Raw genomic sequence first — 27108 nt, forward strand, 5'->3', positions numbered from 1 at the left:
GACCTCACAATTGAGAATTCGGAGAATATTCAGGGACAATTCCAAGATCCAGAACCACTAATCATTCCTCCTGAACCACAAACCATTAAATCAGAATCTTCTAGTGATTCGTATTCAACAAATTCAATTATGAAAAATCTGGAACCTCTAAGTATGGAAGACCGAATGAGAGCCACACGCACGGGCCAAGGTCACGCCATTATTGAGCCAGACATTAATGCGCCAGATTATGAAATCAAAGGACAAATCCTACACATGGTAACTAATCAGTGCCAATATAGTGGTGCGCCGAAGGAAGATCCAAACGAACATCTTCGTACGTTTAATAGGATCTGTACACTATTCAAAATCCGAGAAGTTGAGGATGAACAGATCTATCTCATGTTGTTTCCCTGGACTTTAAAGGGAGAAGCCAAAGATTGGTTAGAATCGTTACCTGAAGGGGCGATTGACACATGGGATGTTTTAGTTGAGAAATTTCTTAAAAGATTCTTTCCGGCATCTAAAGCCGTGAGACTTCAAGGAGAAATTGTTACGTTCACACAAAAGTCAAATGAAACTCTATATGAGGCGTGGACAAGATTTGGAAAGTTGTTGAGAGGATGTCCTCAACACGGTTTAGACACTTATCAAATAGTACAAATATTCTACCAAGGTGTCAACGTTGCTATACGAAAAGACATCGACATAACAGCTGGTGGTTCCATTATGAAGAAAACCGCAACTGAAGCTTACAAAATTATTGATAACACAGCCTCCCACTCTCATGAGTGGCACCAAGAGAAAGATATATATCGTTCTTCTAAAGCGGCTAGAGCCGATTCTAGCCATAACTTTGATTCCGTTTCCGCAAAAATAGATGCTTTCGAGAGACGAATGGAAAATATGAATAAAGATATTCACGCAATACGAATCAGTTGTGAGCAATGCGGTGGACCACACTTAATGAAAGACTGTCACATTGAACAAACGATAGAACAACGTGAGAATGTTGTCTACATGAACCAAAGGCTGGAAAATAGTTATCAGAATAATTATCAACCGCCAAGGCCAAACTTCAATCGAAATCAAAACATTCTTTACAATCCAAAAGGACCCGACAATAACTCGTATAACCAACAAGGTCCGAATAACCAACCAACTCAAAACAACACTTTCACTCAATAAAGACCTGGCTTGTATAAACCACCACAACAAACCGAAGAGAAAAAGTCAAATTTGGAAGAAGTGGTATTTAAGCTAGTTGAATCTCAAACACAATTTATTAAAACTCAAACTCAAACGAATGAGTGGTTTGATCAGTCATTTAGAACTCAACAAGCTTCTATTTTGAATCTAGAAAAACAAGTAGGTACTCTTGTTAGATTGATGAGTCAAAGGAAACAAGGAAAGCTACCGAGTAATACTGAAGTAAATCCTCGGAATGAAAATGTTAATATGGTTTCAACAAATTCTAAAAAACCAGCATCAGAAGATAGGGAGGTTTTAGATGTAAGTAACAATGAAGAAGTTACACCACCACCACCACCCGAGTATGTAAAGCCAGTGGTGGCACCATACAGACCACCCATCCCGTTTCCAAGAAAAGGAGTTGAGTATGAGCAAGTAATAGGTAATAAAGTTTGTGATACCTCTGAAAAGAAGAAGAAGAAGAATAAAAAAGTGCAAGAAACAAAAACAGTAGAAGTAAACCCGGTGAAGACAGTTCCACCAAATCCTCCACCTAGGGTAGGTGATCCGGGTGAATTTATTGTTCCTTGTCTACTTAGTGACTGTGTCCTGTATGATGCACTAGCAGATTTAGGTTCAAGTGTGAGTGTTATGCCTCTTTCATTATATAAGAGATTAGGTGTAGGTGAGTTAACTCCAACGGATATGAGTGTTCGACTCATTGATCAAACCATTAAGCACCCAGTTGGAATTGCTGACAACCTACCCGTTCAAGTAGGTAATTTAACCTTTCTAGTCGAATTCATTGTCATTGACATAGAAGAGGACTCAAACGTTCCTCTAATTTTAGGTCGACCATTCTTAGCGTCCACCGGGGCGTTATTTGATGTAAGAAAGGGTAGAATGACACTTAGTAATGATGAGAAATCGATCACCTTTATGATTCGAAAGTCTAAATATCCACAAACCAAAACTGTTGAACCGAAAAAAACGATTGGTAAGAACCATGTTGTTTTACCAACTCCAACGATAATGCTTAACAATAATAGAACGCCTAAGTGTGGAGAAAATGAAGTAACACCTAATGATGACTTGATAATAAAGAACCCCATAGTTGATACGAAATTAAATGACCCCGTTATTAACAGTTCAATGAAGAGACTTTTTAAACGGGTTATTGATGCTAAAAGTAAGGGGAACTTTAAGTTATATAACCGGTTAGTATCCAATCTGTCGCCTAAAGAAAAGGCGAAGCTAGTTGAATTTGTGGATATTACGGAAAAAGCTGGTCACTGGCTTAAAGAAAAAGTCACAGATATGCAAGTTGATTATGGTCCAAGAGAAATTGACGATGAAGTTAATCACAATTTCGACACCACATCTACCTAAGTGTGAGGAGATTCAAATATTCTAAAAAGAAAATGCTGTTTGGAGTTAGTTGTTCTGTTCTCGTGTAGTTCCGAGAATGGAATCCGATTGGTCTTTTCCACTAGCAGACACTAAAGAACTAGTTTTCTCCCCCCATTCTGATTTTTTTTTGTTTTTTAGGTTTTATATGAAATTAATATGTTTTCTTTTTAAGTTTTGTGTGAATTTAAAAACAAAAATTTACTTTATTTCATTAAGTTGAAAAAAAATGATTTCTAAAATTCGTCATGAGTTGAAGACTAGGTCGTTGAGCCGAAATTACTTTACCCGAGGGCGGGGCGAAAAATTTTGTCATCATTATTTTTAATTTTATTGATTTAAATTTTGCAAAAAAAAATATATATATATATATATATATATTTGATTTTATAAATTTTTGAACGTGGGGTAATATACCCAACTTTAAAAATATGTATATATGTTTGTATTTTATCATGTAAACAACAGGGTAAAACAACGCACTTTCAAAGACTAACATTAAGTTCAGCAAAAGCTACTGATTTTGACGACAAGATGCAAAACAACAAATGTGATATAATAAATGAAGGAATGAACGATGAGGCGCGCCATCTATCATTCGACGAGCTTTGTAATTACAAACTGGGTATTTTTAATCACTTTCCTACACTAATCACCCTCATGAATTTATAATTATAGTCTGATTTCATGCAAATGAGGGCATTGCATGATCTCAAGTGTGGGGAAGGGTTATAAATTCTCTCGGGTTTATACTTGGCTTATTTTCTAAATATTATGAAAATTTTAGAATTTTTTTAACTAAATGAATTCAAAATCATGTTTATACATATTTATGAACGATAAAACTAGGTGTTAATGCCGAAATTATTGTTACCTCGGAAAGGACATAAATTGAGTAACAACTAAAACGCTTGAATTTATTTATTAAGATATAAAAAGACGCATGATAAAAGCCAAGTGTGGGGAGAATGTACCAAGTTATTCAATTAAAAACTATCTATCACATGTTTTTGTAAAGTTATTGCAGGTGCTTTTTGTAACATCCCGCCTTTTTCCGTCAACTTTTCTGTTTAACTATTTTAAACTCCGTTATATGTTTATAACATCTTCCGTTAATACGCGTTTCAATTATCTTGTTTTAGGTAATTTAACGCACCCGATTGCAACTTGAGGGACTTGTTTCGCCAAGACACCAAAGTGGTGACTAGCCACTTGACCAGTCAAACTCTTCCACCTCATTTCTTCATTTAATTTTTCCTTTTCATCTAATACTTCCACCATTCTTTAAATTCATCAAAAAGCAATTCCTCATCCAAATTCGTTCAAGAAGGATTCGATCAAAACAAATTACATATTTGAACTCCTCGTGATCTCCTCTTCGATTCCATACCGATTTCATCAAATTTGGGTAACTTTCTAAAATCACTAATATTATGTGTTCTTGGGATTTTTGAGTTAAAAGGTTGTTAATTAGTGTCTATGGCTCAAGTCTAGTATGATTATGTGTTTTGTATGCTTGTTCTTGCTATTTTGATGTAACTAGTTCATATTAAAAGTTCACATGCTTAATCTTGAATTTTGAGTGTTCATATGTTGTTTGATGCTAAGAGTTCATGTTTTAATCTTATTCCTAGTGTTACTAGCTTCGTTATGATGTATGGTTTGGTTAAAGAAACCTTCTAAACTTGATTATGAAATTTGGTGAATTTGAGTTAGGGTTTCATGAACTAGAAATGGACTTTTGATGCTTTAAATGACACGAAATGCTAATTGTAAGTGTTAGGTTGTGTTGTATGCTTAATTACCTTCGAAACGGCATATTGTTCATGTAATTTGGTTACCAAATCATTAAATGGCATTTATGACTTGTATGCATTGAATGAGGAACATTAATTGTGGTTTTTGGTTGTTGTAAGTGGAAATTTGATTGATGATATGTGTTTAGTTGCATCCCTCGTCAAAATACCTTTCCAACGATGTATGATAGGCATTATAAGTGTTTGCGGGTCAAGTGTTGTGTTAGAATTGGTTTTGGCTCGTGCATACTTGTGGAAAAGCAGAAACAAACCTGCCCAGTGGGTGGCGCGGCGCGCCCCTATACCTGCGCGGCGCGCCAATAGGCCTGGCCAGAATCTGCTCAAATTGTCCCATTTCGCGCGAAATGTTTGACTAGCTATTGACCTCCGATTCACATGAAACTTGTTTTAATACACTTGTATATGAATAATTAGCATAGAAAAATAGTCCGGGACCCGACCCGAACATGTTGACTTTTTCGTTGACTTTGACCCGACCAAGTTTGACTTTTTGTCAAACTTAACCAATTAATTATGCAATCTTTCTAACATGATTCTATACTTGTATCTTGCATGAAACTTGACAATTTGCTTCACATGCTACATAATCGAGTCGTGTCGAGCCATAGGACTAATTGAACATCTTTGACCCTTCGCGACTATCGTTATTGATACAACCTATTTGTTTAGGTCGAGACTAGCATTGTTCTTTGCACGTTTACTTGTTGAAGTACTATTACACTCTTGCAATCAAAGGTGAGATCATAGCCCACTCTTCAAACACTTTTATACTTTAAAAATCGTGGGATGAGAAAACATATACAATACATACTTACATATACTTTTCATACTTTAACGTTTTGAATACTATACAAAAGCAAAGATACATACGAGTTAGAACGAAAAGCCTCAAGTCCAATTATCATTAGTTACACTTGTAGGGTGTAAGCGAGAAATTATGTTGTGTGGCCATGCGGGTTTAACGAACCCTCATTCGAAGGAATGAAACGTTCTTTCAATGTATAGTGTAGGTTCTAACACTATTATGCAGAGGTAAGATTCAGTTAACCTTGATAATTGGGTGCTCGTGATACAAACACATCTTTTGAGATGTATACGCTTGATAAACGTTTTATACTAAACCTTGTGATACAAATATACTTTATGCATACAACTATGATTTCACCAACGTTTTCGTTGACAGATTCTCTATGTTTTCTCAGGTCCTTGAACTTAGCTGATGCATGCTTCCGCACATACTTTTTGATACTTGCATTGGATGTCGAGTATATTGCATACGTGGAGCGTATTTTGGCTACTTTAAATTGTGTCGCATGTGTTTCATACAAACTTTAACCAATGTTATGTACTCGTTATGGGAACTTCTTTTGTAAACATTGAAACATCCTTTTATGAAATGAATGTGACATATTTTCGGTCAAACTTTGTTATAAAGACCTACGACACATGTAATGGGACCATACGTAGATGACGCCGTCATTTGACGATTTGTCGGGGTCGCTACAAGTGGTATCAGAGCCTTGGTTGTAGGGATTTAGAGTTCATTAGTGTCGACCCCGAGTCATAGGGTACATTGGTGAGTCTAGACTACAACCGGCATATACACTTGACATAGGAATTACTTGGCAAATTGTGCATTTATACTCTAACTCTTCTACTCATATCTACTCTTATTCTATCTAAATCTTGCGTTGTATAATTTAATTGACACGCCACCTTGACTATATGATGTAATGTCGAATGCACATATGAATTAGGGTAATATAATTCCCGGAAATTATATTACGGTGACTCATATGAACATACCGACATTATGACATAAAGAATTTAAGGCGAGTCAAGGATAATTTTCTCTTTATCTTTATTCCATATCACGGTTAGTATTATTTAGAATACTAACCAACGGTATTCTTTTGTTTTGAAGGAACAATGCCTCCTCGCCGTGTACGACGCAATGAAACTCCCGAACAAGCTTTGCAACGCATGATAGACACCGCCGTGGATGCGGCCATGGCCGGTCACTCGTCTAACAACAACAATAACAACAACCACAACAACAATAACCAAGGAGCCGGTAACGCTAGCGAAGGGTGCTCCTACAAAGCTTTCATGGGGTGCAAACCCCACACTTATGATGGAACCGGGGGACCGGTTGTGCTTACTCGTTGGTTTGAACAAACCGAGGCCGTCTTTAGCATAAGCGGTTGTCGGGATCAAGACAAGGTCAAATACTCCACCCACACTTTCTCCGGAATTGCTCTAACATGGTGGAACACCTATGTTCAATTGGTGGGTACCAATGAAGCTCATGCCCTCTCTTGGGCCGATCTAAGGGAAAAGATGATTGTTGAATATTTTCCGCGTGAAGAAACCCGAAAGCTTGAGGAAGAACTAAGAGCTTTGAAAGCGGTCGGAAACGATCTTAAAGCTTATAATCAACACTTCGCCGAACTATCCTTGATGTGTCCTAATCTTGTTAACCCCGAATCTCAAAGGATTGAGCTCTACATGCTCGGTCTTCCAAAAAGCATCAAACAAGGGGTGATGTCATCCAAACCCGCTACTCATCAAGCCACTATGAACATGGCCTGCCAATTAATCGAAACGGTTGACGAAATCGTAGTGCCGGCTCCTAAGGCCGAGGACAAGTCGGGTGGCAACAAAAGGAAATGGGAAGCCACTCCATCAACCAACTACAACAACACCTCCACCAAGAAGCCTTACAACAACGACGGCAAGAAGGGTTATTTCGGATCTTTACCGTTTTGCAACAAGTGCCACAAACATCATTTGGGTGAGTGTGGAAGGCCGTATTGCGTCAAGTGTCACAAGAGTGGCCAGTCGGCCCATGAATGTAGAAACACCGCTCCCGTTGCTCAAAAGGGACCCAATGCACCAAGACCGGGTGTTTGTTATGAATGTGGCCAACCGGGTCACTATAGAAATGCATGCCCAAAGAAGAAAGCCAACCCCAACAACCGAGGCCGAGCCTTCAACATCAACACCGAGGAAGCCCGGGATCACAATGAACTAGTCACGGGTACGTTTCTTCACAACAACACTTATGTTACTTGCTTATTCGATTCGGGTGTCGATAAATGTTTTGTGTCTAAGACTTTGGCTCCTACTCTTTGCACTCCACCACACCTCTTAGATACTACTTATTCCATCGAAGTGGCCGACGGAAAACTCTTAAGTGCCGACACATATTACCGGGGGTGTACTTTAAACATTTTGGGTAATGAATTTGAAATTGACTTGATACCCATGGAACTAGGGAGTTTTGATGTAATAATCGGTATGAATTGGATGGTCAAAAATAAATCTCACATTCTTTGCGATCTTCACGCAATCCGAATTCCTATCGAGAATGGTGAACCATTGATTGTCTATGGCGACAAAAATTGCACCGGACTCAATCTCGTTTCGTGCCTTAAAGTTAGAAAACTACTACGTAAGGGTTGTTTCACAATTCTTGCTCACGTTAAGAAAGTCGAGGCCGATGAAAAGCGCATCGATGATGTGCCGATTGTTAGTGACTTTTCCGATGTATTTCCCGACGAATTACCGGGTCTTCCACCTCATCGACCGGTTGAATTTCAAATCGATCTTATTCCAGGAGCCGCACCCGTAGCGCGTGCACCGTATAGACTCGCTCCATCCGAATTACAAGAATTGCAAAGTCAAATCCAAGAGCTACTTGACCGTGGTTTCATTCAACCTAGCCATTCACCATGGGGCGCTCCGATTTTGTTCGTCAAGAAGAAAGACGGATCCCTACGAATGTGCATTGATTATCGTGAACTAAACAAATTGACGGTTAAGAACCGATATCCCCTTCCTCGCATCGATGATCTCTTTGATCAACTACAATGTAGTGACCCGAACTTTTCCATGTTTATATATATTAATTGAGATTGATATTTACATGATTAAATGTTTCCAACATGTTAAGCAATCAAACTTGTTAAGACTTGATTAATTGAAATATGTTTCATATAGACAATTGACCACCCAAGTTGACCGGTGATTCACGAACGTTAAAACTTGTAAAAACTATATGATGACATATATATGGATATATATATAGTTAACATGATACTATGATAAGTAAACATATCATTAAGTATATTAACAATGAACTACATATGTAAAAACAAGACTACTAACTTAATGATTTTTAAACGAGACATATATGTAACGATTATCGTTGTAAAGACATTTAATGTATATATATCATATTAAGAGATATTCATACATGATAATATCATGATAATATAATAATTTAAAATCTCATTTGATATTATAAACATTGGGTTAACAACATTTAACAAGATCGTTAACCTAAAGGTTTCAAAACAACACTTACATGTAACGACTAACGATGACTTAACGACTCAGTTAAAATGTATATACATGTAGTGTTTTAATATGTATTTATACACTTTTGAAAGACTTCAATACACTTATCAAAATACTTCTACTTAACAAAAATGCTTACAATTACATCCTCGTTCAGTTTCATCAACAATTCTACTCGTATGCACCCATATTCGTACTCGTACAATACACAGCTTTTAGATGTATGTACTATTGGTATATACACTCCAATGATCAGCTCTTAGCAGCCCATGTGAGTCACCTAACACATGTGGGAACCATCATTTGGCAACTAGCATGAAATATCTCATAAAATTACAAAAATATGAGTAATCATTCATGACTTATTTACATGAAAACAAAATTACATATCCTTTATATCTAATCCATACACCAACGACCAAAAACACCTACAAACACTTTCATTCTTCAATTTTCTTCATCTAATTGATCTCTCTCAAGTTCTATCTTCAAGTTCTAAGTGTTCTTCATAAATTCCAAAAGTTCTAGTTTCATAAAATCAAGAATACTTTCAAGTTTGCTAGCTCACTTCCAATCTTGTAAGGTGATCATCCAACCTCAAGAAATCTTTGTTTCTTACAGTAGGTTATCATTCTAATACAAGGTAATAATCATATTCAAACTTTGGTTCAATTTCTATAACTATAACAATCTTATTTCAAGTGATGATCTTACTTGAACTTGTTTTCGTGTCATGATTCTGCTTCAAGAACTTCGAGCCATCCAAGGATCCATTGAAGCTAGATCCATTTTTCTCTTTTCCAGTAGGTTTATCCAAGGAAATTAAGGTAGTAATGATGTTCATAACATCATTCGATTCATACATATAAAGCTATCTTATTCGAAGGTTTAAACTTGTAATCACTAGAACATAGTTTAGTTAATTCTAAACTTGTTCGCAAACAAAAGTTAATCCTTCTAACTTGACTTTTAAAATCAACTAAACACATGTTCTATATCTATATGATATGCTAACTTAATGATTTAAAACCTGGAAACACGAAAAACACCGTAAAACCGGATTTACGCCGTCGTAGTAACACCGCGGGCTGTTTTGGGTTAGTTAATTAAAAACTATGATAAACTTTGATTTAAAAGTTGTTATTCTGAGAAAATGATTTTTATTATGAACATGAAACTATATCCAAAAATTATGATTAAACTCAAAGTGGAAGTATGTTTTCTAAAATGGTCATCTAGACGTCGTTCTTTCGACTGAAATGACTACCTTTACAAAAACGACTTGTAACTTATTTTTCCGACTATAAACCTATACTTTTCTGTTTAGATTCATAAAATAGAGTTCAATATGAAACCATAGCAATTTGATTCACTCAAAACGGATTTAAAATGAAGAAGTTATGGGTAAAACAAGATTGGATAATTTTTCTCATTTTAGCTACGTGAAAATTGGTAACAAATCTATTCCAACCATAACTTAATCAACTTGTATTGTATATTATGTAATCTTGAGATACCATAGACACGTATACAATGTTTCGACCTATCATGTCGACACATCTATATATATTTCGGAACAACCATAGACACTCTATATGTGAATGTTGGAGTTAGCTATACAAGGTTGAGGTTGATTCCAAAATATATATAGTTTGAGTTGTGATCAATACTGAGATACGTATACACTGGGTCGTGGATTGATTCAAGATAATATTTATCGATTTATTTCTGTACATCTAACTGTGGACAACTAGTTGTAGGTTACTAACGAGGACAGCTGACTTAATAAACTTAAAACATCAAAATATATTAAAAGTGTTGTAAATATATTTTGAACATACTTTGATATATATGTATATATTGTTATAGGTTCGTGAATCAACCAGTGGCCAAGTCTTACTTCCCGACGAAGTAAAAATCTGTGAAAGTGAGTTATAGTCCCACTTTTAAAAATCTAATATTTTTGGGATGAGAATACATGCAGGTTTTATAAATGATTTACAAAATAGACACAAGTACGTGAAACTACATTCTATGGTTGAATTATCGAAATCGAATATGCCCCTTTTATTAAGTCTGGTAATCTAAGAATTAGGGAACAGACACCCTAATTGACGCGAATCCTAAAGATAGATCTATTGGGCCTAACAAACCCCATCCAAAGTACCGGATGCTTTAGTACTTCGAAATTTATATCATATCCGAAGGGTGTCCCGGAATGATGGGGATATTCTTATATATGCATCTTGTTATTGTCGGTTACCAGGTGTTCACCATATGAATGATTTTTATCTCTATGTATGGGATGTATATTGAAATATGAAATCTTGTGGTCTATTATTATGATTTGATATATATATATGTTAAACCTATAACTCACCAACATTTTTGTTGACGTTTTAAGCATGTTTATTCTCAGGTGATTATTAAGAGCTTCCGCTGTCGCATACTTAAATAAGGACGAGATTTGGAGTCCATGCTTGTATGATATTGTGTAAAAACTGCATTCAAGAAACTTATTTTGTTGTAACATATTTGTATTGTAAACCATTATGTAATGGTCGTGTGTAAACAGGATATTTTAGATTATCATTATTTGATAATCTACGTAAAGCTTTTTAAACCTTTATTGATGAAATAAAGGTTATGGTTTGTTTTAAAATGAATGCAGTCTTTGAAAAACGTCTCATATAGAGGTCAAAACCTCGCAACGAAATCAATTAATATGGAACGTTTTTAATCAATAAGAACGGGACATTTCAGTTGGTATCCGAGCGTTGGTCTTAGAGAACCAGAATTTTGCATTAGTGTGTCTTATCGAGTTTGTTAGGATGCATTAGTGAGTCTGGACTTCGACCGTGTTTACTTGAAAAATGATTGCTTAACAAATTTTGTTGGAAACTATATATTTTTAACATGTGAATATTATGTGATATATTAATCTCTTAACGCGTTTGATATTATGTGATAGATGTCTACCTCTAGAACAAGTCCCATTGACTCACCTAATAATAATGAAGAGTCAAATGTAAATTGGAATGATTCGTGGACTGATTCACAAGTTCCCGAAGAGGAACCGGAAGAAGAGTCGGAACCGGAAGAAGAATCGGAACCGGAAGAAGAATCGGAACCGGATGAAGAAATAGAACCGGTGGGGGAAATAATAAAACGGTTAAGTAAAAGAAAATCCTCAACCAACTGACCAAGGTTAATTATGGTCAATGGTGTTTCCGCCAAGGAAGCAAAATATTGGGAGGATTACCAATTCTCCGATGAATCGGATTCCGACGAGAATTCCGATGATGTTATAGAAATTACCCCAACTGAATTTAAAAAGGCAAAAGAAAATAATAAGGGAAAGAGCATAAAAATAGAGAAATCTAATTCCAACCCCGATGAACTTTATATGTATCGTCAACCCCCGAAGTCCTTAAGTTGTAACAATGACCCGGGAACCTCTAAACCACCAGGTTTTTCTAAACCAATGTGGATAACGACGGCTCGTATTAGGGGAAAATCATATATCCCTAGAAACTTGGCAAAACGAACCAAAACCGAAGAAGAAGAAACAAGCGAGTCGGAATAATATAGTTGTATTCATGTGGTGTAATATATGTAATATAGTGTGCTTATGCTTTATGATATATGTAAAAATTGCTTGTATTAATAAGTATTTTTTTTATGAATCTAACTCTTGTCTATTTTACAGTATAAAAACGCAAAATGGATAGACAACCCAATATTTTAAGAGACCTACCCGGAGACATGATTGATGAAATCTTGTCTAGAGTCGGTCAGAATTCCTCGGCACAACTATTTAAGGCGAGATCAGTTTGTAAGACATTCGAAGAACGTTCCAAGAATGTCTTGGTTTATAAGAGACTTTCGTTTGAAAGATGGGGGATATCACATTGAGAAACCCATAAGTTACGATGTGTTTACTTTGACGCATATATTGCGGGGAACCCAAATGCTATTTTACGCAACGGGTTAAGAAATTATTTTGACTCAGTGTATCCGAATATAGGACTTCATGATTTAGAAAAAGCGGCTAACATGCAACATAAAGAAGCATGCTATGCTTATGGGTTAGTAATGTTCGCTTCTCACCAAAGTGAGAAAAAGAACATCGGGCTACAGCTATTAAACAAAACATTTCCACACGTGACGGAGTCGGTAATTGGGGTAAGAAATGAGGTTTTTAGATTGTTACGGGACTGTTGGACATTACGTAACCCTCGTCCCTTTGACGACGTTACAACACGCTGTCTTATCAACGGCCATAACGGTTATGTTGCACAAGACCAAGGATGGGAAGTAGTCCTAGTAAAACCAGAATGCATGACTTGTTTCTGGACGTATGAATTACGTGTCTTTATTGCCTTTGCTGAACGACTTGTGTACTAGCTAGAATTATCTTCACAACTATCTTGTATCAAAGTTATTGTGTGCTATATTTCATGCTTTATGTAAAATAAGCGGTATTGTAAGTTTGTAAAATATTGTATAAAAGTTTGAACGCGAAATATTATTATAATCAGTTTTTCATATAGAATTGTAGTAGTTGAATTGTATATTAGCTACTAAGTATGAACTTAACGGGTAGGTACTACCCGAATTTAAACTTATAAAACGCTAATATGAAGAAAAAGCTTTTATAAATGAGTTCATATTATGCTACGAAATACTATTAACTACTCTTAATATTCTGTATGATTAACTTGTTCCATTTAACTATTTTGAAGGAAATGGCACCGACTACTCGACACACCGTGAATATGAATGAAGAGGAATTCCGTACTTTTCTAGCTTCAAACATAGCCGTAGTACAGGCTGCGCTATATACCAACAATAACCTTGGATCTAGCAGTACAGGAAATCGTGTAGGATGCACCTACAAAGAATTCACTGCCTGCAAACCTTTGGAATTTGATGGAACCGAAGGACCGATCGGATTGAAACGGTGGACCGAGAAGGTCGAATCGGTGTTTGCCATAAGTAAGTGTACTGAAGAGGAAAAAGTAAAGTACGCTACGCATACCTTCACAGGTTCTGCGTTAACATGGTGGAATACCTATCTAGAGCAAGTGGGACAAGACGATGCGTACGCACTACCGTGGTCAGCATTCAAGGACTTGATGAACGAGAAGTACCGTCCCAGAACCGAGGTCAATAAGCTCAAGACAGAACTTAGAGGGTTACGAACCCAAGGATTTGATATTACCACGTACGAAAGACGATTCACAGAATTGTGCCTATTGTGTCCGGGAGCATTCGAAGATGAGGAAGAGAAGATCGACGCGTTTGTGAAAGGATTACCGGAAAGAATCCAAGAAGATATAAGTTCACACGAGCCCGCCTCCATACAACAGGCATGTAGAATGGCTCACAAACTAGTGAACCAGATTGAAGAAAGAATTAAAGAACAGACTGCTAAAGAGGCCAATGTGAAGCAAGTCAAAAGAAAGTGGGAGGAAAACGGTGATAAGAATCACCAATACAACAACAACAGCAATTACAACAATAATCGCAACAATTATCCCAACAATCGTAACATCAATCGCAACTACAACAAACGGCCCAACAACAACAACAACAACAACAACAACAGCAACTACAACAATCATCCCAACAACAATAATAACCGCAACAACAACAACAATCAGAAGCAGCTATGCCAAAGGTGTGAAAAGAATCACTCGGGGTTCTGCACCAAATTTTGCAACAAGTGTAAAAGAAATGGTCATAGCGCGGCGAAGTGTGAGGTTTACGGACCAGGGGTTAATAGAACGAAAGGAACAAATGGTGTAGGAACGAGTAATGGCGGAGCAAGTAGTGTCGGAGCAAGTTATGCCAATGTAGTTTGTTATAAATGTGGAAAACCGGGCCACATTATTAGAAATTGCCCGAACCAGGAGAACACGAATGGACAAGGCCGCGGAAGAGTTTTCAATATTAATGCAGCAGAGGCACAGGAAGACCCGGAGCTTGTTACGGGTACGTTTCTTATTGACAATAAATCTGCTTACGTTTTATTTGATTCGGGTGCGGATAGAAGCTATATGAGTAGAGATTTTTGTGCTAAATTAAGTTGTCCATTGACGCCTTTGGATAGTAAATTTTTACTCGAATTAGCAAATGGTAAATTAATTTCAGCAGATAATATATGTCGGAATCGAGAAATTAAACTGGTTAGCGAAACATTTAAGATTGATTTGATACCAGTAGAGTTAGGGAGTTTTGATGTGATAATCGGTATGGACTGGTTGAAAGAAGTGAAAGCGGAGATCGTTTGTTACAAAAATGCAATTCGCATTATACGAGAAAAAGGAAAACCCTTAATGGTGTACGGAGAAAAGGGCAACACGAAGCTACATCTTATTAGTAATTTGAAGGCACAAAAACTAATAAGAAAAGGTTGCTATGCTGTTCTAGCACACGTCGAGAAAGTACAAACTGAAGAAAAGAGCATCAATGACGTTCCCGTCGCAAAAGAATTTCCTGATGTATTTCCGAAAGAATTACCGGGATTACCCCCACATCGATCCGTTGAATTTCAAATAGATCTTGTACCAGGAGCTGCACCAATAGCTCGTGCTCCTTACAGACTCACACCCAGCGAGATGAAAGAACTACAAAGCCAATTACAAGAACTTTTAGAGTGTGGTTTCATTCGACCAAGCACATCACCGTGGGGAGCTCCTGTTTTGTTTGTCAAGAAGAAAGATGGTACATTCAGGTTGTGTATCGACTACCGAGAGTTGAACAAACTTACCATCAAGAACCGCTACCCACTACCGAGAATCGATGACTTATTTGATCAACTACAAGGCTCGTCTGTTTATTCAAAGATTGACTTACGTTCCGGGTATCATCAAATGCGGGTGAAAGAAGATGATATTCCAAAGACTGCTTTCAGAACACGTTACGGTCATTACGAGTTTATGGTCATGCCGTTTGGTTTAACTAATGCACCAGCTGTGTTCATGGACCTTATGAACCGAGTGTGTGGACCATACCTTGACAAGTTTGTCATTGTTTTCATTGATGACATACTTATTTACTCAAAGAATGACCAAGAACACGGTGAACATTTGAGAAAGGTGTTAGAAGTATTGAGGAAGGAAGAATTGTACGCTAAGTTTTCAAAGTGTGCATTTTGGTTGGAAGAAGTTCAATTCCTCGGTCACATAGTGAACAAAGAAGGTATTAAGGTGGATCCGGCAAAGATAGAAACTGTTGAAAAGTGGGAAACCCCGAAAACTCCGAAACATATACGCCAGTTTTTAGGACTAGCTGGTTACTACAGAAGGTTCATCCAAGACTTTTCCAGAATAGCAAAACCCTTGACTGCATTAACGCATAAAGGGAAGAAATTTGAATGGAATGATGAACAAGAGAAAGCGTTTCAGTTATTGAAGAAAAAGCTAACTACGGCACCTATATTGTCATTGCCTGAAGGGAATGATGATTTTGTGATTTATTGTGATGCATCAAAGCAAGGTCTCGGTTGTGTATTAATGCAACGAACGAAGGTGATTGCTTATGCGTCTAGACAATTGAAGATTCACGAACAAAATTATACGACGCATGATTTGGAATTAGGCGCGGTTGTTTTTGCATTAAAGACTTGGAGGCACTACTTATATGGGGTCAAAAGTATTATATATACCGACCACAAAAGTCTTCAACACATATTTAATCAGAAACAACTGAATATGAGGCAGCGTAGGTGGATTGAATTGTTGAATGATTACGACTTTGAGATTCGTTACCACCCGGGGAAGGCAAATGTGGTAGCCGATGCCTTGAGCAGGAAGGACAGAGAACCCATTCGAGTAAAATCTATGAATATAATGATTCATAATAACATTACTACTCAAATAAAGGAGGCGCAACAAGGAGTTTTAAAAGAGGGAAATTTAAAGGATGAAATACCCAAAGGATCGGAGAAGCATCTTAATATTCGGGAAGACGGAACCCGGTATAGGGCTGAAAGGATTTGGGTACCAAAATTTGGAGATATGAGAAAAATGGTACTTAGAGAAGCTCATAAAACCAGATACTCAATACATCCTGGAACGGGAAAGATGTACAAGGATCTCAAGAAACATTTTTGGTGGCCGGGTATGAAAGCCGATGTTGCTAAATACGTAGGAGAATGTTTGACGTGTTCTAAGGTCAAAGCTGAGCATCAGAAACCATCAGGTCTACTTCAACAACCCGAAATCCCGGAATGGAAATGGGAAAACATTACCATGGATTTCATCACTAAATTGCCAAGGACTGCAAGTGGTTTTGATACTATTTGGGTAATAGTTGACCGTCTCACCAAATCAGCACACTTCTTGCCAATAAGAGAAGATGACAAGATGGAGAAGTTAGCACGACTGTATTTGAAGGAAGTCATCTCCAGACATGGAATACCAATCTCTATTATCTCTGATAGGGATGGCAGATTTATTTCAAAATTCTGGCAGACATTACAGCAAGCATTAGGAACTCGTCTAGACATGAGTACTGCCTATCATCCACAAACTGATGGGCAGAGCGAAAGGACGATACAAACGCTTGAAGACATGCTACGAGCATGTGTTATTGATTTCGGAAACAGTTGGGATCGACATCTACCGTTAGCAGAATTTTCCTACAACAACAGCTACCATTCAAGCATTGAGATGGCGCCGTTTGAAGCACTTTATGGTAGAAAGTGCAGGTCTCCGATTTGTTGGAATGAAGTGGGGGATAGACAGATTACGGGTCCGGAGATTATACAAGAAACTACCGAGAAGATCATCCAAATTCAACAACGGTTGAAAACCGCCCAAAGTCGACAAAAGAGCTACGCTGACATTAAAAGAAAAGATATAGAATTTGAAATTGGAGAGATGGTCATGCTTAAAGTTGCACCTTGGAAAGGCGTTGTTCGATTTGGTAAACGAGGGAAATTAAATCCAAGGTATATTGGACCATTCAAGATTATTGATCGTATCGGACCAGTAGCTTACCGACTAGAGTTACCTCAACAACTCGCGGCTGTACATAACACTTTCCACGTCTCGAATTTAAAGAAATGTTTTGCTAAAGAAGATCTCACTATTCCGTTAGATGAAATCCAAATCAACGAAAAACTTCAATTCATCGAAGAACCCGTCGAAATAATGGATCGTGAGGTTAAAAGACTTAAGCAAAACAAGATACCAATTGTTAAGGTTCGATGGAATTCTCGTAGAGGACCCGAGTTCACCTGGGAGCGTGAAGATCAGATGAAAAAGAAATACCCGCATCTATTTCCAGAAGATTCGTCAACACCTTCAACAGCTTAAAATTTCGGGACGAAATTTATTTAACGGGTAGGTACTGTAGTGACCCGAACTTTTCCATGTTTATATATATATTAATTGAGATTGATATTTACATGATTAAATGTTTCCAACATGTTAAGTAATCAAACTTGTTAAGACTTGATTAATTGAAATATGTTTCATATAGACAATTGACCACCCAAGTTGACCGGTGATTCACGAACGTTAAAACTTGTAAAAACTATATGATGACATATATATATGGATATATATATATAGTTAACATGATACTATGATAAGTAAACATATCATTAAGTATATTAACAATGAACTACATATGTAAAAACAAGACTACTAACTTAATGATTTTTAAACGAGACATATATGTAACGATTATCGTTGTAAAGACATTTAATGTATATATATCATATTAAGAGATATTCATACATGATAATATCATGATAATATAATAATTTAAAATCTCATTTGATATTATAAACATTGGGTTAACAACATTTAACAAGATCGTTAACCTAAAGGTTTCAAAACAACACTTACATGTAACGACTAACGATGACTTAACGACTCAGTTAAAATGTATATACATGTAGTGTTTTAATATGTATTTATACACTTTTGAAAGACTTCAATACACTTATCAAAATACTTCTACTTAACAAAAATGCTTACAATTACATCCTCGTTCAGTTTCATCAACAATTCTACTCGTATGCACCCGTATTCGTACTCGTACAATACACAGCTTTTAGATGTATGTACTATTGGTATATACACTCCAATGATCAGCTCTTAGCAGCCCATGTGAGTCACCTAACACATGTGGGAACCATCATTTGGCAACTAGCATGAAATATCTCATAAAATTACAAAAATATGAGTAATCATTCATGACTTATTTACATGAAAACAAAATTACATATCCTTTATATCTAATCCATACACCAACGACCAAAAACACCTACAAACACTTTCATTCTTCAATTTTCTTCATCTAATTGATCTCTCTCAAGTTCTATCTTCAAGTTCTAAGTGTTCTTCATAAATTCCAAAAGTTCTAGTTTCATAAAATCAAGAATACTTTCAAGTTTGCTAGCTCACTTCCAATCTTGTAAGGTGATCATCCAACCTCAAGAAATCTTTGTTTATTACAGTAGGTTATCATTCTAATACAAGGTAATAATCATATTCAAACTTTGGTTCAATTTCTATAACTATAACAATCTTATTTCAAGTGATGATCTTACTTGAACTTGTTTTCGTGTCATGATTCTGCTTCAAGAACTTCGAGCCATCCAAGGATCCATTGAAGCTAGATCTATTTTTCTCTTTTCCAGTAGGTTTATCCAAGGAAATTAAGGTAGTAATGATGTTCATAACATCATTCGATTCATACATATAAAGCTATCTTATTCGAAGGTTTAAACTTGTAATCACCAGAACATAGTTTAGTTAATTCTAAACTTGTTCGCAAACAAAAGTTAATCCTTCTAACTTGACTTTTAAAATCAACTAAACACATGTTCTATATCTATATGATATGCTAACTTAATGATTTAAAACCTGGAAACACGAAAAACACCGTAAAACCGGATTTACGCCGTCGTAGTAACACCGCGGGCTGTTTTGGGTTAGTTAATTAAAAACTATGATAAACTTTGATTTAAAAGTTGTTATTCTGAGAAAATGATTTTTATTATGAACATGAAACTATATCCAAAAATTATGATTAAACTCAAAGTGGAAGTATGTTTTCTAAAATGGTCATCTAGACGTCGTTCTTTCGACTGAAATGACTACCTTTACAAAAACGACTTGTAACTTATTTTTCCGACTATAAACCTATACTTTTCTGTTTAGATTCATAAAATAGAGTTCAATATGAAACCATAGCAATTTGATTCACTCAAAACGGATTTAAAATGAAGAAGTTATGGGTAAAACAAGATTGGATAATTTTTCTCATTTTAGCTACGTGAAAATTGGTAACAAATCTATTCCAACCATAACTTAATCAACTTGTATTGTATATTATGTAATCTTGAGATACCATAGACACGTATACAATGTTTTGACCTATCATGTCGACACATCTATATATATTTCGGAACAACCATAGACACTCTATATGTGAATGTTGGAGTTAGCTATACAGGGTTGAGGTTGATTCCAAAATATATATAGTTTGAGTTGTGATCAATACTGAGATACGTATACACTGGGTCGTGGATTGATTCAAGATAATATTTATCGATTTATTTCTGTACATCTAACTGTGGACAACTAGTTGTAGGTTACTAACGAGGACAGCTGACTTAATAAACTTAAAACATCAAAATATATTAAAAGTGTTGTAAATATATTTTGAACATACTTTGATATATATGTATATATTGTTATAGGTTCGTGAATCAACCAGTGGCCAAGTCTTACTTCCCGACGAAGTAAAAATCTGTGAAAGTGAGTTATAGTCCCACTTTTAAAAATCTAATATTTTTGGGATGAGAATACATGCAGGTTTTATAAATGATTTACAAAATAGACACAAGTACGTGAAACTACATTCTATGGTTGAATTATCGAAATTGAATATGCCCCTTTTTATTAAGTCTGGTAATCTAAGAATTAGGGAACAGACACCCTAATTGACGCGAATCCTAAAGATAGATCTATTGGGCCTAACAAACCCCATCCAAAGTACCGGATGCTTTAGTACTTCGAAATTTATATCATATCCGAAGGGTGTCCCGGAATGTGGGGATATTCTTATATATGCATCTTGTTATTTTCGGTTACCAGGTGTTCACCATATGAATGATTTTTATCTCTATGTATGGGATGTATATTGAAATATGAAATCTTGTGGTCTATTATTATGATTTGATATATATATGTTAAACCTATAACTCACCAACATTTTTGTTGACGTTTTAAGCATGTTTATTCTCAGGTGATTATTAAGAGCTTCCGCTGTCGCATACTTAAATAAGGACGAGATTTGGAGTCCATGCTTGTATGATATTGTGTAAAAACTGCATTCAAGAAACTTATTTTGTTGTAACATATTTGTATTGTAAACCATTATGTAATGGTCGTGTGTAAACAGGATATTTTAGATTATCATTATTTGATAATCTACGTAAAGCTTTTTAAACCTTTATTGATGAAATAAAGGTTATGGTTTGTTTTAAAATGAATGCAGTCTTTGAAAAACGTCTCATATAGAGGTCAAAACCTCGCAACGAAATCAATTAATATGGAACGTTTTTAATCAATAAGAACGGGACATTTCATACAAGGTTCTCGTGTATATTCAAAAATCGATCTCCGTTCGGGTTATCATCAACTAAGGGTTAAGGGGGAAGATGTCTCTAAAACCGCTTTCTGGACTCGTTATGGTAGTTATGAATTCCTTGTCATGCCTTTCGGTCTCACTAACGCACCGGCGGTATTCATGGATCTCATGAACCGCTTGTGCAAACCTTACCTCGACAAATTCGTTATCGTGTTCATCGATGATATTTTGGTCTATTCTAAAAGCGAAGAGGAACACAAAGAACATCTCCGACTCGTGCTTGAACTCTTGAGAAAAGAACAACTCTATGCCAAGTTCTCCAAGTGTGAATTTTGGTTGAAGGAAGTTCAATTCCTCGGTCATGTTGTAAGTGATCAAGGCATTAAAGTCGATCCCGCGAAAATCGAAGCCATTAGTAAATGGGAGGCTCCTACTACTCCTACTCAAATTCGTCAATTCTTGGGTCTCGCCGGATACTATCGTAAATTCATCAAGGACTTTTCCTTAATCGCTCGCCCTTTAACCGCGTTAACTCACAAGGACCGAAAGTTCATTTGGTCATCCGAACAAGAAACCGCTTTTCAAATCTTGAAAACTAAGCTAACCACCGCTCCTATCTTGTCACTTCCCGAAGGCAATGATGATTTTGTTGTATATTGTGATGCCTCGAAAAACGGTTATGGGTGTGTACTAATGCAACGAAAGAAAGTCATTGCTTATGCCTCTCGACAACTCAAGGTTCACGAACGAAACTACACGACACATGATCTTGAACTCGGTGCCGTCATCTTTGCACTTAAGCTATGGAGACATCATCTTCTTGGTACCAAGAGTACCATCTTTACCGATCACAAAAGTCTCCAACATATCTTCGATCAAAAGCAACTAAACATGAGACAACGAAGGTGGATTGAGACCTTGAACGATTATAATTGCGAGCTTCGTTACCACCCCGGGAAGGCAAATGTAGTGGCCGATGCCTTAAGTCGAAAGGAAAGAGCGGTGCCTCTTCGTGTCCGAGCTTTGAATATCACCATCCACTCCAACCTTAATAGCCAAATTCGGGTAGCCCAAGATGAAGCTCTTAAGGACAACAACATCGCACGCGAACTTTTAAACATTCTCGTCTCCCGATTCGAAGTTAAGGAGACCGGACTTCAATATTACGCCGGAAAAATTTGGGTGCCTAGATATGGCGATCTACGAAACCTCATCCTAGACGAAGCCCACAAATCGCGATACTCGATTCATCCCGGCGCCAATAAGATGTACCATGACCTTAAAGAACAATATTGGTGGCCGAACATCAAAAAGGAGGTTGCTAGATACGTCGCCAAATGTTTGACTTGCGCTAAAGTCAAAGCCGAACACCAAAGACCGTCCGGGTTACTTCAACAACCCGAGATCCAGCAATGGAAGTGGGAAAGGATCACGATGGATTTTATAACCAAACTACCGAAAACGTCGGGCGGTTATGATACAATTTGGGTCATTGTTGACCGCCTCACCAAATCCGCGCACTTTCTCGCCATGAAAGAAACCGACAAAATGGAGAAACTTGCACGACTTTACATTAAAGAGATTGTAGCCCGACACGGAGTACCGTTATCGATTATCTCCGACCGAGATGGTCGTTTCGTTTCTAGATTTTGGCGTACGTTACAAGAAGCGTTGGGAACGCGTTTGGACATGAGCACCGCATATCATCCCCAAACCGATGGGCAAAGTGAACGTACAATACAAACCTTAGAGGATATGTTACGAGCCTGCGTTGTTGATTTTGGAAAAGCTTGGGACAAGCACTTACCTCTCGCCGAGTTCTCTTATAACAATAGTTATCACGCGAGTATTAAGGCCGCACCTTTTGAAGCGTTATATGGTCGAAAATGTCGCTCTCCTCTTTATTGGGCCGAAGTGGGTGACGTGCAAATTTCCGGGCCCGAACTCATTCACGAAACCACCGAGAAGATTCTTCAAATCCGAGATAGGCTTCGGACGGCCCGGAGTCGTCAAAAATGCTATACCGACAAAAGATGCAAAGACCTCGAATTTCAAGTCGGTGACCGCGTCATGTTAAAAGTCGTACCTTGGAAAGGTGTCATCCGTTTTGGGAAACGTGGGAAACTAAATCCGCGGTACGTTGGTCCTTTCGAAATCTTAGAGCGTGTTGGAACCGTTGCGTATCGTTTGGATCTTCCGCCTCAACTAAGCTCCGTCCATCCTAATTTTCATGTATCTAACTTGAAGAAATGTCTTGCCGAGCCCGATATCATCGTTCCTCTCGAGGAACTTACTATTAATGACAAACTCCATTTTGTGGAGGAACCGGTTAAAATTGTGGACTACGTCGAGTAGGAATTGAAACAAAGCCGGATCCCGATTGTTAAGGTCCGTTGGAATGCCAAAAGGGGACCCGAGTTTACTTGGGAAAGAGAAGATCAAATGCGAAAGAAACACCCTCATCTATTCCCGGTTCCGGAAACGTCAGATTCCGAGGAAGAAACAACGACCACTACGCCTACCTAAATTTCGGGACGAAATTTCTTTTAAGGTGTAGGTAATGTAACATCCCGCCTTTTTCCGTCAACTTTTCCGTTTAACTATTTTAAACTCCGTTATATGTTTATAACATCTTCCGTTAATACGCATTTCAATTATCTTGTTTTAGGTAATTTAACGCACTCGATTGCAACTTGAGGGACTTGTTTCGCCAAGACACCAAAGTGGTGACTAGCCACTTGACTAGTCAAACTCTTCCACCTCATTTCTTCATTTAATTTTTCCTTTTCATCTAATACTTCCACCATTCTTTAAATTCATCAAAAAGCAATTCCTCATCCAAATTCATTCAAGAAGGATTCGATCAAAACAAATTACATATTTGAACTCCTCGTGATCTCCTCTTCGATTCCATACCGATTTCATCAAATTTGGGTAACTTTCTAAAATCACTAATATTATGTGTTCTTGAGATTTTTGAGTTAAAAGGTTGTTAATTAGTGTCTATGGCTCAAGTCTAGTATGATTATGTGTTTTGTATGCTTGTTCTTGCTATTTTGATGTAACTAGTTCATATTGAAAGTTCACATGCTTAATCTTGAATTTTGAGTGTTCATATGTTGTTTGATGCTAAGAGTTCATGTTTTAATCTTATTCCTAGTGTTACTAGCTTCGTTATGATGTATGGTTTGGTTAAAGAAACCTTCTAAACTTGATTATGAAATTTGGTGAATTTGAGTTAGGGTTTCATGAACTAGAAATGGACTTTTGATGCTTTAAATGACACGAAATGCTAATTGTAAGTGTTAGGTTGTGTTGTATGCTTAATTACCTTCGAAACGGCATATTGTTCATGTAATTTGGTTACCAAATCATTAAATGGCATTTATGACTTGTATGCATTGAATGAGGAACATTAATTGTGGTTTTTGGTTGTTGTAAGTGGAAATTTGATTGATGATATGTGTTTAGTTGCATCCCTCGTCAAAATACCTTTCCAACGATGTATGATAGGCATTATAAGTGTTTGCGGGTCAAGTGTTGTGTTAGAATTGGTTTTGGCTCGTGCATACTTGTGGAAAAGCAGAAACAGACCTGCCCAGTGGGTGGCACGGCGCGCCCCTATACCTGCGCGGCGTGCCAATAGGCCTGGCCAGAATCTGCTCAAATTGTCCCATTTCACGCGAAATGTTTGACTAGCTATTGACCTCCGATTCACATGAAACTTGTTTTAATACACTTGTATATGAATAATTAGCATAGAAAAATAGTTCGGGACCCGACCCGAACATGTTGACTTTTTCGTTGACTTTGACCCGACCAAGTTTGACTTTTTGTCAAACTTAACCAATTAATTATGCAATCTTTCTAACATGATTCTATACTTGTATCTTGCATGAAACTTGACAATTTGCTTCACATGCTACATAATCGAGTCGTGTCGAGCCATAGGACTAATTGAACATCTTTGACCCTTCGTGACTATCGTTATTGATACAACCTATTTGTTTAGGTCGAGACTAGCATTGTTCTTTGCACGTTTACTTGTTGAAGTACTATTACACTCTTGCAATCAAAGGTGAGATCATAGCCCACTCTTCAAACACTTTTATACTTTAAAAATCGTGGGATGAGAAAACATATACAATACATACTTACATATACTTTTCATACTTTAACGTTTTGAATACTATACAAAAGCAAAGATACATACGAGTTAGAACGAAAAGCCTCAAGTCCAATTATCATTAGTTACACTTGTAGGGTATAAGCGAGAAATTATGTTGTGTGGCCATGCGGGTTTAACGAACCCTCATTCGAAGGAATGAAACGTTCTTTCAATGTATAGTGTAGGTTCTAACACTATTATGCAGAGGTAAGATTCAGTTAAGCTTGATAATTGGGTGCTCGTGATACAAACACATCTTTTGAGATGTATACGCTTGATAAACGTTTTATACTAAACCTTGTGATACAAATATACTTTATGCATACAACTATGATTTCACCAACGTTTTCGTTGACAGATTCTCTATGTTTTCTCAGGTCCTTGAACTTAGGTGATGCATGCTTCCGCACATACTTTTTGATACTTGCATTGGATGTCGAGTATATTGCATACGTGGAGCGTATTTTGGCTACTTTAAATTGTGTCGCATGTGTTTCATACAAACTTTAACCATTGTTATGTACTCGTTATGGGAACTTCTTTTGTAAACATTGAAACATCCTTTTATGAAATGAATGCGACATATTTTCGGTCAAACTTTGTTATAAAGACCTACGACACATGTAATGGGACCATACGTAGATGACGCCGTCATTTGACGATTTGTCGGGGTCGCTACACTTTTACTTTGGACTAAATTAACTGGTTTACCCGATTTACTGTAAGAAAGATGGATCTACACGATGAATCAATTCCATCATTAAATGGAAGTAAAGTCTTCCGAAAAAGAAACGCGCTTCTTGATTTAGGTCATGAAGTTGTCGTCCAGACCAGCTGTAGGTTGACGAAAAATCTAGAAAAGTCATCTCTAAAATCAGCAGGAAATCTACGGACCTCAGCATCAAACAGGGTCGCCATGTGGTCAGATTTATCCTAACCATGAGAAGGATTTATCTCGCACAATGGGGGGCACCGTGCAAATTAGCTTGATAAGACTAATGAATCAAATCCCCAGAAAGGATAATCTCCTTAAAGATCAAAAATCAGCTTTTAAGACTGATATTACTCAATCCTAGAGATTAACCTTAAAGATTGAGAATTACAAACTCATGGAATTCAATGATATCTAAACTCGAGCTTGAACGAGAAAATATTTTGATCAAAAATAAAACCGATTTGTTTTCTGAAAACCTATTTTCAATGCGTTCATTACCATTGAACGTAAAATCCTGAGAATTCATCAGAATTCATTAGGTCACCTGAACCAAATCGGGTGTCAACCGTAAGAAACGGTGGTTGCATAGCATGGTCGGAGACAGGACCTTGTGCCAGACCGAAAAATCATAGGATGATCTTTACTATTTCTCCTACAAAGGATAGTACTAGCATCCGACACGTTTTAAGACCATAATCATATGCATGTCATTAGACATTGCCTTAACAGTTTCTTGTTCATCGCTTTCCTTTACAACCGGACGGTAGTTTACCGAAAGGTAATATACAGAACAAGTAAACTGGACTTGTTGCTTTCCCAATACAAGGTTAGCAAGTGGGTAACACAAAACC

General features: G+C 37.0%; 1 long non-coding RNA gene across 1 annotated transcript; it reads left to right on the forward strand.

Annotated features, from left to right (window-relative positions):
* Positions 1–24226: 24226 nt before the first annotated feature.
* Positions 24227–26129, forward strand: LOC139851717 (uncharacterized). Its single transcript, XR_011760693.1, has 3 exons — positions 24227–24308; positions 25387–25452; positions 25920–26129. It is a non-coding gene; the product is annotated as an uncharacterized lncRNA (long non-coding RNA).
* The last annotated feature ends 979 nt before the right edge of the window (positions 26130–27108 follow it).

The sequence above is a fragment of the Rutidosis leptorrhynchoides genome, chromosome 6, assembly GCF_046630445.1.
Source record: "Rutidosis leptorrhynchoides isolate AG116_Rl617_1_P2 chromosome 6, CSIRO_AGI_Rlap_v1, whole genome shotgun sequence".
Classification (NCBI taxonomy): domain Eukaryota; kingdom Viridiplantae; phylum Streptophyta; class Magnoliopsida; order Asterales; family Asteraceae; genus Rutidosis; species Rutidosis leptorrhynchoides.